Below are 16,993 nucleotides of genomic sequence, written 5' to 3'. Positions count from 1 at the left end.
GCATCCTTAGACCATTCATGTGTGGGGTTGCTTCTCAGCCAAGGGAGTGGGCTCACTCACAATTTGGCCTAAGAACACAGCCATGAATAAAGAATGGTACCAACACATCCTCCGCGAGCAACTTCTCCCAACCATCCAGGAACAGTTTGGTGACGAACAATGCCTTTTCCAGCATGATGGAGCACCTTGCCATAAGGCAAAAGTGATAACTAAGTGGCTCTGGGAACAAAACATCAATATTTTGGGTCCATGGCCAGGAAACTCCCCAGACCTTAATCCCATTGAGAACTTGTGGTCAATCCTCAAGAGGCGAGTGGACAAACAAAAACCCACAAATTCTGACAAACTCCAAGCATTGATTATGCAAGAATGGGCTGCCATCAGTCAGGATGTCGCTCAGAAGTTAATTGACAGCATGCCAGGGCGGATTGCAGAGGTCTTGAAAAAGAAGGGTCAACACTGCAAATATTGACTCTTTGCATCAACTTCATGTAATTGTCAATAAAAGCTTTTGACACTTATGAAATGCTTGTAATTATACTTCAGTATTCCATAGTAACATCTGACAAAAATATTTAAAGACACTGAAGCAGCAAACTTCGTGAAAATTAATATTTGTGTCATTCTCAAAACTTTTGGCCATGACTGTACAGTACATCACGTTTTTTTCCCCCACACAACCATTTACAACTCACTATTCCCTGGCTAACTGTTCAAATGCCGACCTAAACAACATTTCCATATAGTGGCATGGACTTCCACATGTGCTTTCTATTCCTGCTATTAAATAGCGATGGCGAAGCAGCTTGAGTGTCTGCGGAGGTAGGTAAGAGTAGTGTTCTGGTGTTCTCAGCTCTGTTAGGTGTTCTGTGAGTAATATGTTGTTACCAGAGAATCCTCAACTACACAGAACAGTCTGACCCCTCTCAAAATAGTGCGTCAGAAGAGTAAAACCTGAAAATGTTTTGCCAGAAATAATAATGTATCATAGTATCATAAGTGATGGCTCCTGGCTGTAAACAATTTGTTATCATACAGTACAGGTCTTGCTTGGATCTGTGATGGACTCCACAAATGTGTCTGATTGCTAGTTGGAAACAGACCTGTAAGAGGTCTGTTGGATTAATCAAAGCTATTTTGAAAGGTGAGGGATCCTTGAACTTTGAGGCTCAGAATGAACCAAAACAAGAGACAACAGCAGGCAGACAAGTTACTTTGTGGTTACCCAACACATTCCACGTTTTTTTATTATCAATCCAAATTTGTAGTGTCTGTCAAGTTCACACTCACACCATCTCCTCAGTCTAGAATAGCAAGTGTGAAATTCTCTCAGTTTGAGTTTAATTACAGAGATACCAGAGAGAGGCAACACATTTGGAATTGATATAATGTCTGGTTAAATTCGATAGTGGCTCTGACATAGTTTCCTTTTGAGAGGTCATGGGCCCACCTTTAGAGGAACTTGTTCTCTCTATGTTGTCTCCACGTTGTTTACCTTAGTCACGGCAGGACAGTCATTACCACACAAATCATAAGTAGGAGGAGGAAAGCCCCAACCACTGCCACTGCCAGCACCTTGCTCTAATATTAGCTCTTACCGGACGCAATGTTGTCAGTCTGATCCTCACACATCACGTACAGACACTCAGAGACACCAGTAATTATAGTGTAGCAGGTAGTTACCAAGGCCAGATAATGGTAATTAAGGCAAAGTAATGAATAGTTTGAAAAGATTATTATGCTTTTTTTTGGTCTGGAAATTTGATCACTAAAGATAAACAATCATCTCCCATGTCATCAGTATCTCACACATCTGTGTATGTACGCCTTTGAAATGCCCTTAAGGGAAATAGTGTCATGATCCAAATCATCCCAGACCCTAAATCACACACACACACACACACACACACACACACACACACACACACACACACACACACACACACACACACACACACACACACACACACACACACACACACACACACACACACACACACACACACACACACACACACACACACACACACACACACACACACACACACACAAGCTGGATGCAGGGGCTGATCACGACTATCCGAAATCCCAGGAAAAAGCAGGGTTGTGTCATGACTCTCCTGGGAAAGTGCCAGGCATGGTCGAGGGCAGTCACACATACACGCCTCGCACACCCATAGCTGCACAGTCACTGCAGAGACACACTAACGCAAAGGTAAGGGAGGGATCCTGTCCAGTAGTTGTAAACAAGTATATCATCTAACCTACCCTTGGCCTGTACTGTGTCCAACAACCTTTATAAAGAGAAGGGAAAAATATTTATTAGTGATTCAACACAGCAGCCTCTGGTCTCACACTGTAGAAAATGTAATGAAATGTCAAGGTGACAGCAGATTGTAAATTACACAGAGAGATCCACCTTGACGCACACACTCGTACAAACACGTACTCTGATAGGGGCGTTCTGAGAAGATGTCTGTGACAAATGCATGGCCTTTGTGATTACGAACCTGTTGAATTGACTGCAGTTAGGCTACGTGACCATCTTGCTAATCATATTCCCCAGCACCATTTACCCTCATCTTTTGGCCTGAGCCTCCCTGTGCAGTTTCATTTTTAGCCCTGTACAGTAGGTATAATAAAGTATTCACCCACCCTTGGATATTTGTCACATTTTGAACACGTTAGAGTGGGATTGAAAGAGACTTCAATTTATTTTTTGGGTGATTGAGCCACACAAAATACTCCATAAAGTCAGAGTGAAAAGTCCTGTGGAGAATCCTGAACATGCAACCTATCATGACGTTGGCCTGTGGGTAAGGTTTATGACCCCCCCGTAAATACCTTTCTCCCTTCCCCTCTCTTTCTGACCCTACTGAAGGACTTGAATAGCCTGTGTTAAATATAGAGAGTCTGGGAACATCAAACAAATGGGGAAAAGGAACCATATTTTGGTAATAAAACCAGTTGGAAATATGCTTGGGAACGTAATGAGTATGGATGTCAGTTCGGTTGTCATCTGAGACATTATGACTGATGACAGGATGACATAAACTGTACCTGAGAAAGTATACACCCTCTAGTTATCAGAGTAACATGGAATTGTTATGCAATTGAAATGTTTGATATTGAAATTGTTTGTTAGGAGATTAAATGTAATTTTGGCTTCCAAATGAGAGAATTGGGTTTTCATAAGGAAAGTGCCCTGCTTGATCAGTGGCCCACGCCTGTGAAGAGACAGGGGTTATAAACGATGAAACACATCCTTCCCCCTCTCCACTATATAAGCCTTTGACGAAAAGATAACCACATGTTCCAGTACGTGAGGTCTGCAGCCTCTACGTTAGAAGGACACACGTCAAGTACAGAACTAAGCCAACCTCGGCGTGAGCTTTGGTGGCGAATGGTATGAACTTTGAGCTTATTCACTACAGAAGTGATACTTCCTAGCCGTTGAGTTAGCAGCGGCCGCTGTAGACGGGGGCTAGGAAAGGACGGACGACGGATCCAGTCTAACAACGAACAGACGAAGATACCACCACGTATCCAATTTACCACCAGAGACATTCTTCCGAGGACAGGAAGATCTGTTGGCCAACCCGGCCAGCATCTACGACCAATCTACCGAAGCGCAGCTCAGAGTAAATATTTATTGCATTTTCCTTTTCCAAATGGGCGGTAATTTAGAATGCATAAGATAATGTATTTACGATAGCATAGTTGCTGTTTCTTCGTTCCTAACTCTTCCCGCTCTTTCATTCAAGCCCAACCCCCTTTCCTTTGTGTAACCAGCCATCATACAGGTTCCGTCCACCAGGACGTTTTCTGTATGACATCATTTGTATTCTGTGTATATGTAATTCTGTGTGATTAGTTTAGGTATTTAGTAAATAAATAATTAAACACAATTTGGTATTGCTGATTCAACTTGTTAGCCAGGGTTCGTGAAGATAGCCAAGAATTTACAACTTTCATTATGAGACTGAAAATAAGATAAGGGTTAATATTGACTGCTATCGATGTAAAATATGACTAAGTATTTTAAGAGTTTATTCGGAAGATAACGGCTCTATAAACGTTCTTCCGTGGTGCCCCGACTTTCTAGTTAATTACATTTAGCATAATCAGGTAATATTAATTACAGAGAAAGGATTTTATAGGTTAGCATGTCATATCACTTAATCCGGCATAGCCAAAGACACGACAAACCAAACTTAGCAGGGGTCATACACTAACCTGAGGACAGGAAGAATAAACCTGTTTCACTCTCTGAAAAACACCACAGAAAGGGCTGCATTTCAGAAAAGCAGGTAGGGCCCTCCACAGTACCAAATACTAAACTACAGTATGTACCATAAGTATTTACCCCTTGGAGTTTTTCACATTTTGTTGCATTACAAAGTGGGATTGAAATAGATTGATCTGCATAAAATATTGTATAATGTCAAAGTGAATAGAAAATTCTACAAATTAATCCCCCAAAAATTATCAACAAAAATATAGTCGTGGCCTAAGTATTTCTCTTTGTTTAGGCAAGCCTAAATTAGTTCTGGAGTACAATTTTGCTTAACAAATCACATATAAGTTACATGGACTCACTCAGTGTAAAATAATATGGGTTGACATTACTGAATGGCTACTCCTTCATCTTTCACCCATACTGTACATCTGTAAGGCCCCTCAGTCAAGCAGATTCAACAAAACATACCTGGGAGCTTTTTGAAAGCATCATAAAGAAGGGAATTGTTTAGTAGATGGTAACAATAACACATCAGACACTTAATATCTTTTTAAGTGTAGTTGCAACCCCCCCCCCATCTCTCTGATCACTACTTTGTTTCCTCCAACCCTACTCACTCAATCCTATCCTCTCTTCTTTCTGCTAAGTCCTTCTCCCTCCAGTCTCCTGACTCTGCCTATTTGACCCTACTCTTCTCCCTTTCTGCATTCTTTGACTCTCACAGTCCCCTTTCCTTCCAGCTGGCCCAACCTTCCCCTCCTGCTCCGTGACTGAGTGTCTCACTGCATGCTAACAGAACAGGGCTGCGGGCAGCTGAGTAGAAATGTGGGAAAAAGAAACTTCCGGAGGACCTATCATCCTTTCGCTCCCTCCTCTCTACCTTCTCTTCCTCCGTATCGGCTGCTAAAGCCGCTTTAATTATTTTTACATTTATTTTTGTATAATTTAAACAAATTATTTACTCTATATACAAAATGTATACGTACGAACAAAATCCGCTTTCTATCACTCAAAATGTCAAGCTTCTGCCTCCAACCCTGGGAAATGCCTCCACTTTATCGTCCCTCCTTAATCCTCCTCTCCCTCCCTGCGGGTGACTTTGTCAAGCACTTTTCTTTTTTTGTTAAAAAGGTTGACGACATCTGCTCCTCATTCACTCAGCCTACTGAGTCTCCACTGACACAGAACTACCCTGTGACTAGGGATGTCTGGCCGCCCAACAACCTGCCCACTTGAACACATCCCCTCCTCCAGACCTTCTCACATTCCTCACTTCCCTCATCCCTGACCACTGCCTGCTTTCCCTCTGACTTCAAAATGGACAAAGTGGTTCCCCTCCTCAAGAAACCAACACTCGACCCCTTCGGCGTAAAAAACTACAGACCGGTATCCATTCTTTCCAAAACACTTGAGCATGCGGTGACTTTCCTTCTTTTTTCTTTCTCTCTCTCACTCTTCTCTCAGGGTTGGGCATCTCAGGCTCGGCACACTCCTGGATTGCATCCTACCTGGCAGATTGCTCCTACCAGGTGTTGTGGAGAGGATCTGTGTCTGCACCACATGCTCTCACCACTGGTGTCCCACAGGGCTTGGTTCTCAGCCCTCTCCTCTTTACACAAAGTCATTCATCTCTGTCATATCCTCACATTGTTTCTCTTATCATTGCTATGCGGTTGACACTCAACTACTCTTGTCCCCCCCCCCCCCCCCTTCTGACACCCAGGTGGCAACACGGATCTCTGCATGCCAGGCAGACATCTCAGCTTGGATGTCGGTCCACCACTTCAAGCTCAACCTCGAAAAAACTGAGCTGCTCTTCCTCTTCCGTGGAAGGCTTGCCCGCTCCAAGACCTCTCCATCACAGTTGACAACACCACTGTGTCCCCCTCCCAGAGTGCAAAGAACCTTGGCTTGACCCTGGACAACACCCTGTCGTTCTCCGCAAACATCAAAGTAATGACTCACTCCTGCAGGTTCATGCTTTACAACATTCATAGAGTACGACCTTTCCTCACACAGGAAGAGGCACAGGTCCTAATCCAAGCTCTTGTCATCTCCTGTCTAGACTACTGCAACTCTGTTGGCTGGGCTCCCTGCTTGTGCCATCAAACCCCTGCAACTTATCCATAATGCCACAGCCCGCCTGGTTTTCAACCTTCCTAAATTAATCCATGTCATCCCACTTCTCCGCACACTCCACTGGCTTCCAGTCGAAGCTTGCATCATCTTCAAGACCTACGGAGCAGCAAGGGGAACTGCCCCTCCTTACCTTCAGGCTATGCTCAAATCCTTACAGTCGAGCACTCCATTCCACTACCTCTGGTTTCTCGGCAGCTCCCACTCAGCCCAGTCAAAGTTATTCTCTGTCCTGGTACCCCAACGGTGGAACAAGCTTCCCCCTAAAGTCAGGATAGCGGAGTCCCTGCCCATCTTTCGAAAACATCAGAAACCTTGCCTCTTTGATGAGTATCTTAAATAACGTTCACAGCGCCTTCAATTTATTTCAATCCCACTTTCTAACGCAACAAAATGTGAAAGAAATCCAAGGGTGTGAATACTTATGATACCCACTGTACAGCATTGCTGTTTAAGACAACAACACATACAGTAATCACCTCAGCTATCCCTACACACTGGTCAATCAAGATTAGTAAGGTTTTGTGTTAACGACAGAACACATAGAGGGGCGATGAAGAGTCAGGTCACAAGACAAGTTGTAACACTATCTGTGAATACCAAGGTAACTGACAACGACCTGAAATGGACACCTACTTGTGTAATAGAATGCTGGGTGACAGTTTTACAAAAGCACCAAAAAGGGGGGGGGGGTGGTTAACAAAAAAGAGTTCAGTACAAATAACTTCTGGTTGGCTTGTCCCAAGATGTTTAGTTGTCCTTATGCATGTAAAAATTAATACTACGAAGATACAGAAATAAGCAAACTATAGATTTAGTATATCGAATTACACAACAAGGTTAACTACCTGTTCTTGAGACAGGGGACAGGACCCGTGCTTACGTCATTGAATACAAAGTAGTCTGGCAGGAGTCAGACGTGAACAAATGAAGGAAAGGCCACTCTAGGCCACTGTATAAATAGTTAAGTTAATTGGGCCCGTATGAAGTGGAATAAATCCAGAGCCCAGTTTTTCAAAAGTTATCTATCTGGATTTCGCCCTGACCCAGGACATCAACCAGACAGCTGGAGACTATTACAACCATGAGACAGAACTATTAATTTTTTTTAAATGTCAGATCCATTTAGTTTCATCAAATTCAAACCCCGATTATCACAGACATCAATCTCCCCTGATGACCAGGTGGAGGAGAATTTGAGGGAGATTTTATTAATAAAAAAATAAAAAAACACTTGCTCCTAAATCATAACGCCTCAAAAATCATGTCTGGTTGTTTTGGTTTTTCACAGACTAGCAACTAAGTAGACAATTTAAAAAAACACATCTGTCAATTCTAGTCTCAAGTATTTTTAAAACAAAGAGACCAATAGACATTCATATTAATAACATCACAAAGCCACATGTTGAACTGGTTGTTGAAAAAGGAACACTGGGTAGAGTACAACCTCATAATAGCACACTCAAGGATCAACATGTGTCCCCCACCCTTCTCTTCCTTCTTTCTCACACACCCTGATAAGCAGGGCAGTTAGGCAGACTTTTTCTGTACTCTACCTAATAGGATTCCACCCACCTCCTCCATTGCTGTTCAAATCTAATAAAATGTTATTTGTCAAATGCTTTGTAAACAAACAGGTGTAGACTAACAGTAAGCAAGCATTTCCCTGTCAGTCTACACCGGTTGTTTACGAAGCATGTGATGAATAGTTTGATTTGACTTGATTTGTTCAATCCACAGGCACACATACACTGTACACAGAGTCCCACTATAACACCAATCTCTCTTACCTCAGACTCCTCCCCATCTTGCAAACAGCATCCCCTGAGTGGCAGCAACAAAGGCTGGGACTGACTCCTTCCTCCCTCTCGTCTCCCTTTCTCCTCTTCACCACCTCTAAACTTACAGTGGCTGTCCGCTTTGCCAGCTCATCCATACTGGATTTACGCCTCCCACACTACTCAGTGTGTGCTCCTCCCTCCTCTTCCTCCTCCTCCTCCTCCTCCTCTAGACTCCCTAAGTCCAATGGAGCACTGTCTTCCACCTCCTGCCACTCATGGTGCTTTGTCCCTCCCTCCAGGAAGAGTTCTCGACCAATCAGATCCCTTGATCCAGTGCCGTCTTACCGGCCCAATGGCTAGTGGTGTAAAGTAGTTTGTTTAGCACTAACAGATGGTTGAAGACAGTGCAGCTTATAGTTCCTGTGGAGCTAACAAGGTCAGACAGGACTGGCATGCCAGGATAAAGAGACAGGGCTAATTTGAGTCGTAGAGTCCGGGGTAAAAGTTGTGATCCTCTGAGGAACTACAAAGATAGACAAATCCGGGGCGTCAGGTTCACAAGCTCACCCTCGGACAGTCAGTGCTTTTCTATCCCTCTGATAACCCTACTAGCACTCTCTCTAGGTATCAACACTGACTGGCTGGCTGTAGCATGGTCTCTACTCTATCTCACCAGGAGGTTCTGGACTTGGGAATTGTATGTAATACATTCTGTCAATCACGTTTGATGACAGATAAACAGCAGAGCAGAGACCATGTAAGTTATTATTCTCTCACTGCCACATGGAAGTGACAGCTTAACAAATGGCACCCCACTGTATTGTGCCAGTCCTACCCCTCCCAGCCTGTCACCCCGCCTCACTCTCTATTTTCTGTGGCTTGGCTGCGATCAGAAGTGAATTTCCACAACTTCCCCAGTCAATCTTCTCCTGGCTGGTGTCCGATCCTTCCAGACAAGAACGAGGGGAAAGGAAATGCAGACTCAGACCTCTCTGGATTGGTCTTTCCAGACAGACAGCTTAACCCGTCAACGCAAAATCCAGACTGGGAAAACAAGCTTTACTAATGGTGATCTTTAGAGACTTAATAAGTCTTTGTGAAGCTGTAAATGGTGCTGTGGCTTCGCTGAAGGGAATGTGTGACTGGATTCATCCACTGTATATAGACTTTTTGTTTTCTTTTGTTCTACTGTATTATTGACTGTATGTATGTTTATTCCATGTGTAACTCTGTGTTGTTGTATGTGTCGAATTGCTTTGCTTTATCTTGGCCAGGTCACAGTTGCAAATGAGAACTTGTTCTCAACTAGCCTACCTGGTTAAATAAAGGTGAAATAAAAAATACATTAAAAAATCTTGGCTGACACCAAGTGGGATTCAGAGTCTCCTCAGACCCAAACGCAATGTCCGATTTCAAAACAATGGAGCCTATAAAACAGCTGAGACAGATTCACGTGAGACCGATTCAATTTCATGTCATAAGACTGACCCTGAAGTCAATTGTATGTAGCTATATCCTAATCTTTTGACCCATCAGCAGCTGAGCATATAAGCAGATCAATTCCATGTACAGTACGGAACAATCAACCCCTTACTCACCAAGATGCTTATCAGCAACAGTCAATTGTTAAGGGCGATTCCAGCGTTATGGACATTACATCTGCATGCAGAAATCCCCCAAAACTTTAATGTCTCACAGAATTGACAAAAAATGTTGAAATGAAATGTTTGATGAGTGTGTCTATAGTACCCCTTCGAGGGAGTGTATAACCCCAAAAAGCAGACTTCTAAATATTGGCTTGTTGGAGAAATAATGAAAATAAGGTGCGTTATGGATGTTACATGAAATGGACAAGATTTTTGGGGAGACTGAATATATTATTATAAGTCTGAGTTCGTAAGTCTTAGGTCAAAACATGACTAGGCATTTCGAAGGAAAGGTTTGGCTGAACACAAAAACTATTATTTTGAAAAGATTGTCATTCCAATAATTACTTTCGATTAAAAAAAACTACCGTTATGGATATCACACCCTCCGTTATGGACGTTACAGAGTCTGAAATAGACATTAACATTTTAAAGATGTCTTGGTCAAAATCTAATATAAATAGATTTGTCATTTGGAATGTTTTTAAAATGTCAGCAAAAGGCATAGTACATTAGGATTGCATAATTACAGATAGTCTGAATAGGATACAAGGCCAGACACCACACCCTAATATATACAGTACCAGTCAAAAGTTTGGACACAACTACTCATTAAAGGGATTTTCTTTATTTTTACTATTTTCTACATTGTAGAATAATAGTGAAGACATCAAAACTATGAAATAACACACATGGAATCATGTAGTATCCAAAAACATGTTAAACAAATAAAAAAATATTTTAGATTCTTCAAAGTAACCACCATTTGCCTTGACAGCTTTGCACACGCTTTTCCTTGACTCTGCGGTCCAACTCATCCCAAACCCTCTCAATTGGGTTGAGGTCGGGTGATTGTGGAGGCCAGGTCATCTGATGAAGCACCATCTCCAAACCAGATGGGAGGGCATATCGCTACAGAATGCTGTGGTACCCATGCTGGTTAAGTGTGCCTTGAATTCTAAATAAATCACAGACAGCGTCACCAGCAAAGCACCCCCACACCATCACACCTCCTCCTCCATGCTTCACGGTGGGAACCACACATGCAGAGATCATTCGCTCACCTACTCTTGTGTCTCACAAAGACACAGCGGTTGGAACCAAAAATCTCAAATTTGGACTCATAAGACCAAAGGACAGATTTCCACTGGTCTAATGTCCATCACTCGTGTTTCTTGGCCCAGGCAAGTCTCTTCTTATTATTGGTGTCCTTTAGTAGTGGTTTCTTTGCAGAAATTCAACCATGAAGGCCTGACTCACGCAGTCTCCTCTGAATAGTCGCTGTTGAGATGTGTCTGTTACTTGAAATCTGTGAAGCATTTATTTGGACTACAATCTGAGGTGCTTTTAACTCTAATGAAATGATCCTCTGCAGCAGAGGTAACTCTGGGTCTTTGTTTCCTGTGGCGGTCCTCATGAGAGCCAGTTTCCGTTTCAAGTTCTTGAAGTTTTCCGAATTGACTGACCTTCATGTCTTAAAGTAATGATGGACTGTAATTTCTCTTTGCTTATTTGAGCTGTTCTTGCCATAATATGGACTTGGTCTTTTACCAAATAGGGCTATCGTCTGTATACACCCACTACCTTGTCACAACACAACTGATTGGCTCAAATGCATTAAGAACGAAAGAAATTCCACAAATTAACAAGTCACATCTGTTAATTGAAATGCATTCCAGATGACTACTCATGAAACTGGTTGAGAGAATGCCAAGAGTGTGCAAAGCCGTTATCAAGGCAAAGGGTGGCTACTTTGAAGAATATAAAATACATTTTGATTTGTTTAACACTTTTTTGTGTTATTCATATGTGTTATTTCATAGTTTTGAACCCTTGAGTAGGTGTGTCCAAACTTTTGATGGGTACTGTATATCAAATATAAGAGGTAGACAGCAGCCAACCAAATTGTGAACTAAAACTCGCATTTCACTTTTATCCCCTTACTAGCACTGCCTTTACTAGCTACTAGCTACTTTGAGGAAAAATGTACTTACTATGACTGAGCTATGTGGTTGTCCCACCAAGCGATTTTAAGATGAATGCACTAACTGTAAGTCACTTTGGATAACAGCGTCTGCTAAATGACTAAAATGTAAATGTATATTGCAAATACACTTTTCTGGACACTAGATTTATTCGGTATATTTTTTTGGGGGGGGGGTTCATTTGAAAAATACTACGCCTGTTCTCATCTTTCTATCTAAAGAATAGCACTGTCATATATGAGAAATGCATTTCAACATGTTTTCCAAGAGAATATTAGCTAGAACACATGATTTTCACATCATATCAACATTTGCTTCAGTAACCATCTGAAGAATACATCTCAGAACAAGCACAAACAATGTGGTGTATGCACAACATGCATCAATACCCATCACATCCACAACCGTTATGGATTACGCTGGAAAAGGATACTGATAATGAAAAGAGAGAAATGTAATTATAGACCATACAAAACCATCGCTTTACAGAAAAAGTTGATGATCCGATCTAAGGTGCATGTTTTACAAAAAACTTTTCTTAAAAAACGTTATGGATGTCACATTGTCTGTCCCAGTTACCTCCCTTGAATTTGGTCTGTAGACACTTGAATTTGGTCTGTATTGCTTCATTAACGTCTCATCTTCATAACTAATACTTGGGGATAGCTGTGAATGGAAAAACAAGCTCTGTGACACCTTTTAAAAAGCCATGAAATGACTGATTGAAAAGCTTTTTTTCAGACTTGGACACACTGTCTGTAATGGTCAAAATTCATGCAATTTCCTACTTAAACTTTTCAAATAAAGCCTGAACTTCAGCATATAGACCAGGGTTCTCCAACCCTGTTCCCGTAGAGCTACCCTCCTATCAGTTTCACTCCAACCCCAGTTGTAACTAACCTGATACAGGCTATCAACCAGCTAACTATTAGAATCAGGTGCGCTAGATTAGGGTTGGAGTGAAAACCTACAGGAACGGTAGCTCTCCAGAACAGGGTTGGAGAGGGCTGATATAGACCTTAAGGATAATTATGAACGTGGTATCATTTGGAAATGACTAACCTGTGGATGCTCAGGTCGACTTTCCCACATTATCACCCTACACAGAATTACAGTCACATCCACTGACCATGCAAAGTGAGCCGTTTCATCTGGGGACAGTTTAACATCCCCATCCATAGCTCAGATTCTAAGAAAAACATCACAGCATGTGAATGAAAACATTAACCACAGAATGGCCCTGCATTGTCTTCAGTCCAGCTATATTGCATCAGAATGTTTTATGGCCCAGAAATCCCACTTTATGCTCTGGCAGACAGATCGATGGCTCATATGCTTAACCAAGTGCCTTACACAGTCAGATCAATCTGGGCTGGAGAATGGCGCAATGCACTACCTCTGTTATTGGAGCAATCTATTCTCTGATGAGATGCAGTGCCAAGCCAGGCTGCAGTGGGGAGCCTGCCTACTGGGCACACACTGGTTGAATCAACGTTGAAGTACTGTATAATATTCACTGGAGGAATCAGAATTATATTGTCACCTGGAGGTGGCAGACTGAAGGTATTCAAAGAATGCCCCCCAATCCCCCTCTTAGAAATGTCCTTCCCTCCATGGCTCCACCCACTGGACACACGGTTTGAATCAATGTTGTTTTCACGTAATTTGTCAACATATTGTGACGTGGAATCAATGTGGAAAATTTGAAAAAGTCATCAACCAGTACTGTTTTCATCTCATTTCAACCAGCATTGTTAAAAAAAAAAGACGTGAATCCAACATATCAATCATTAACTTGTAGACCAACTGGAAAATGAATTTTGAACGCAATCAAACATTAACATTTGAAGACGTATATTCTGCTTGGATAGAAAATACACTGTATAATGTGAATAACATATATAAAATACAATATCCTAAGGTAAAAGAGATAGAGACGTGAATCCAACATATTAATAAGTTGTCGATTACATTTGAAATCAACCAACCCATCCTTCATATAAAAGAGTTCTACCTGAAGTGCATTACCCCTCACATACCAGTAGGAGTCCCTGTTCAGGCACAAATCATTGGGCTGTGGCTTCACATTTTATTTAGGTTGATGGTAGCCTAGGCAGCCGATAGCAGCTGCTAAATCAGCACTATCGTCTAGGAATGATATGCATTCATGGTAATACACTCGCAACCTGAATGGACCTGTGGACCGGCTTGTACATAAAGCATCATCCATTCAGGTTGCAAAGGCAAAAATATGTGTACCGTCTTAATAAAACACAATTTCCTACCACCATTTGGGGATTTTCTGACAAATTAGGATGTTGCACACCGCGTTCAGCCAAGGGTGTGCAACATCCTAAGTTGCCCGAAAAACTTTGCAGACTGAATGAAGGATGCTTTATGTGAAAGCCGGTCCACAGGGGACACGAGTGTATTACCGTGAATGCACACCAAGCCTAGAAGACAGTGCAGATCTAGCGGCTACTATTGGCTGCCTAGGCTGGGTTGATAGCATGACGTTGAAACAATGATGCTGATTCAAACATACCCTTTTACTATCAACATTGAAACAAGGTCAAATAAAATATATCTAATCAAATCTAAAATTCAACATAATTTCAACCACCCAATCACTGAGTGTCCAAAACATTAGGAGCACCTTCGTAATATTGAGATGGACCCCCTTTTGCCATCAGAACAGCCTCAGATCGTCAGGTTGGCTGGATGTCCTTTGGGTGGTGGACCACTCTTGATACACACGGGAAACTGTTGAGTGTGAAATACCCAGCAGCGTTGCAATTTTTGACACACTGAAACTGGTGCGCCTGGCACCTACTACCCCGTTCAAAGGCATTTACATTTTTTGTCTTGCCCATTCACCCTCTGAATGACACACAGACAATCCATGTCTCAATTGACTCAATGCTTAAAAATCTTTCTTTAACCGGTCTTCTCCCCTTCATCTACACTGATTGAAATAAATTTAACAGGTGACATCAATAAGGGATCATAATGTAGCTTTCACCTGGATTCGCCTAGTCAGTATGTCATAGAAAGAGCAGTTCTTCCTAATGTTTTAAACACAGTACAAAACCCATAGGATGAAAAAAAAAGTTCAATGCAATTTCAACGTACACATAGTTCTGATGATCATGTTGAAATTAGATTGATGTAACAACCTGTTAAATCAGGTTAAGTCAATGTATTTAAGTTTGACCCTAATCTCAAAAACAGTACTGGTTGATTCCACATTGACAAATTATGTTTAAAACACCATTGACTCAACCAGTGGGTGCCCAGTGGGTGGGGACATGGGGAAAGGGGAATTGCTAAGAGGGGGGGAGTGGGGGCATTTTTTAAGGACTGCTGAAATATCATGGCCTCAGCATCAAAACGATGTCATAGGCTCCTGTGTCTGTCTGTCTGTCAGGCATGCACACTGCCCTTATCACCAGGCAGCATCTGCATAAAACATTATGGCCACACAGTCGGGGGGGGATGATGTCCATGAATGAAAAGTGGACTCACTGGAGACAGAGCATCAGAGGAGAAAGAGGGTGGAATTGATGAGGTGAAATGTACAGTACAAGGAAGGACAGAGTGAGAGAGAAGAAAGTGTGTTTGTAAGAGAGAGAGAGAGAGAGAGAGACCCAGAAGTATTGTGCAACAGCCTTGCTGACTGAGTTGCACCTGGGCCAGGGGACTGAAGTCAGTGAAGTGCAGTTTATAGATTTTGTTTATGTTTTAATTGATTAAACTAGGCAAGTCATCGGATGAAACACTGTCATCCGATAGGCTGGAGGAAATGGACTAGGCCTACTGCCTCTGAACTTTAAAAAGGCTTGTCAGACACAGTGATTGGATATGTACTAAATAAGATATTCAAATAATCTTGTGGTTTGTGGACAGCAGTGATACCAGGTCGTAGTTAGGGGAAACAGTTTTACATGGCAGAATAAATGTACATGAATGTCTGTTGGACAGATCTGACACAAAGAAAGATGGCTATGTTCAGTCTTGTTGAATGGGAAATAATACTTCAGTAGGGAACAGGTGTTTGATTACCACACATAAATCTGCATTGCCTATGGCTTGAGCAAAATAAAATAAACAGACCACTGAAAAAAGTTTGGAATGGAGTTAGGCTATGTCAGATTTGAAGATACTCTAGGTCTGCAATGTGAATACTGTAATATCAATAGTTTACAAGTGAGCTCTGCACCTTACAATCTGTCCCAAACAACTAGCATCTGCCCTATGGTCACTGTTCTGCGACAGAACTGTAAAGTGATGTTGTTGGGTGAACTGGAGCATAGAAGATGGAAATGATAGGCTTCAACACAAGAGCTATCTTTAAAAAAAGAAAACAATAGGCTATTATAGCTGGAACAATTCCTGGAGAGATATTTTCATTAATTAATGAAGAGTCGCATTGCTAGCCTACAATAACAAACCTCACTGCAAGCTTGTCACGGTTCATGAAGATAGTCACTTACCCCTGCCATTACATGAATGCTAATTATATAAGATGCAGCAGAATCCTGATACAGCCGCCGAGCAGCCGTGTTTACATTCGCTGCTGGTCAACCCCTTTTTTCTGCAATGAGTAGGTTGACGTAGTAACCTTGGTTGAAAAGCAGATTTCCATTCATAGCTAAACCGTTCTGAAACGGACAGCTCCTCAGATACACCCTCGCTCCACGAAGAGCACGCCATGCGCGCCGCTCACGCACGCGCACCCTCCTAGCGCGAGCATCAACGGCTCTTCTCTCACAGAGCGCGTGCTATTTACGCCTCCTCGAAGCAGTGTTTAAAGTGCAATTTGCACTGAATACGGACTTGAAATCTATATTAGCCTATCTAACAGACCGACCATATAGCACACAGGGCTTACTACTACTAGGCTAACCTGTGTCAAAAAGAACATAGTAGGTCAACTATTATAAGAAAATAATGGATATTAGGCTGCTATCTCTTTACCTAGTAACCTACTGTACATGCCCATTCTTTTTCAACCATATACTCTACATGACCAAAAGTATGTGGACACCTGCTCGTCAAACATCTCATTCCTAAATCATGGGCATTAATATGGAATTGGTCCTCCCTTTGCTGCTATAACAACCTCCATTCATCTGGGAAGGCTTTCCACTGTTAGTACATTGCTGTGGGCAGTTGCTTTCATTCAGCCACAAGAGCATTAGTGAG

At 42.1% G+C, this 16,993-nt stretch overlaps 1 protein-coding gene across 1 annotated transcript in view; it reads right to left on the bottom strand.

Moving 5' to 3' along the window:
• The window catches only part of LOC106606050 (PH and SEC7 domain-containing protein 1), a 62,716-nt gene extending 46,206 nt beyond the window's left edge, over positions 1-16,510 (bottom strand). The window contains exon 1 of the mRNA XM_014202127.3: positions 16,282-16,510. The gene's annotated coding sequence lies outside the window, so the exon portion shown is untranslated. The remainder of the gene's footprint in view (positions 1-16,281) is intronic.
• Positions 16,511-16,993: the final 483 nt, after the last annotated feature.

Source organism: Salmo salar, chromosome 01 (assembly GCF_965601325.2).
Source record: "Salmo salar chromosome 01, fSalSal1, whole genome shotgun sequence".
Classification (NCBI taxonomy): Eukaryota; Metazoa; Chordata; class Actinopteri; order Salmoniformes; family Salmonidae; genus Salmo; species Salmo salar.
This window is presented reverse-complemented; position numbering and strand designations above follow the sequence as displayed.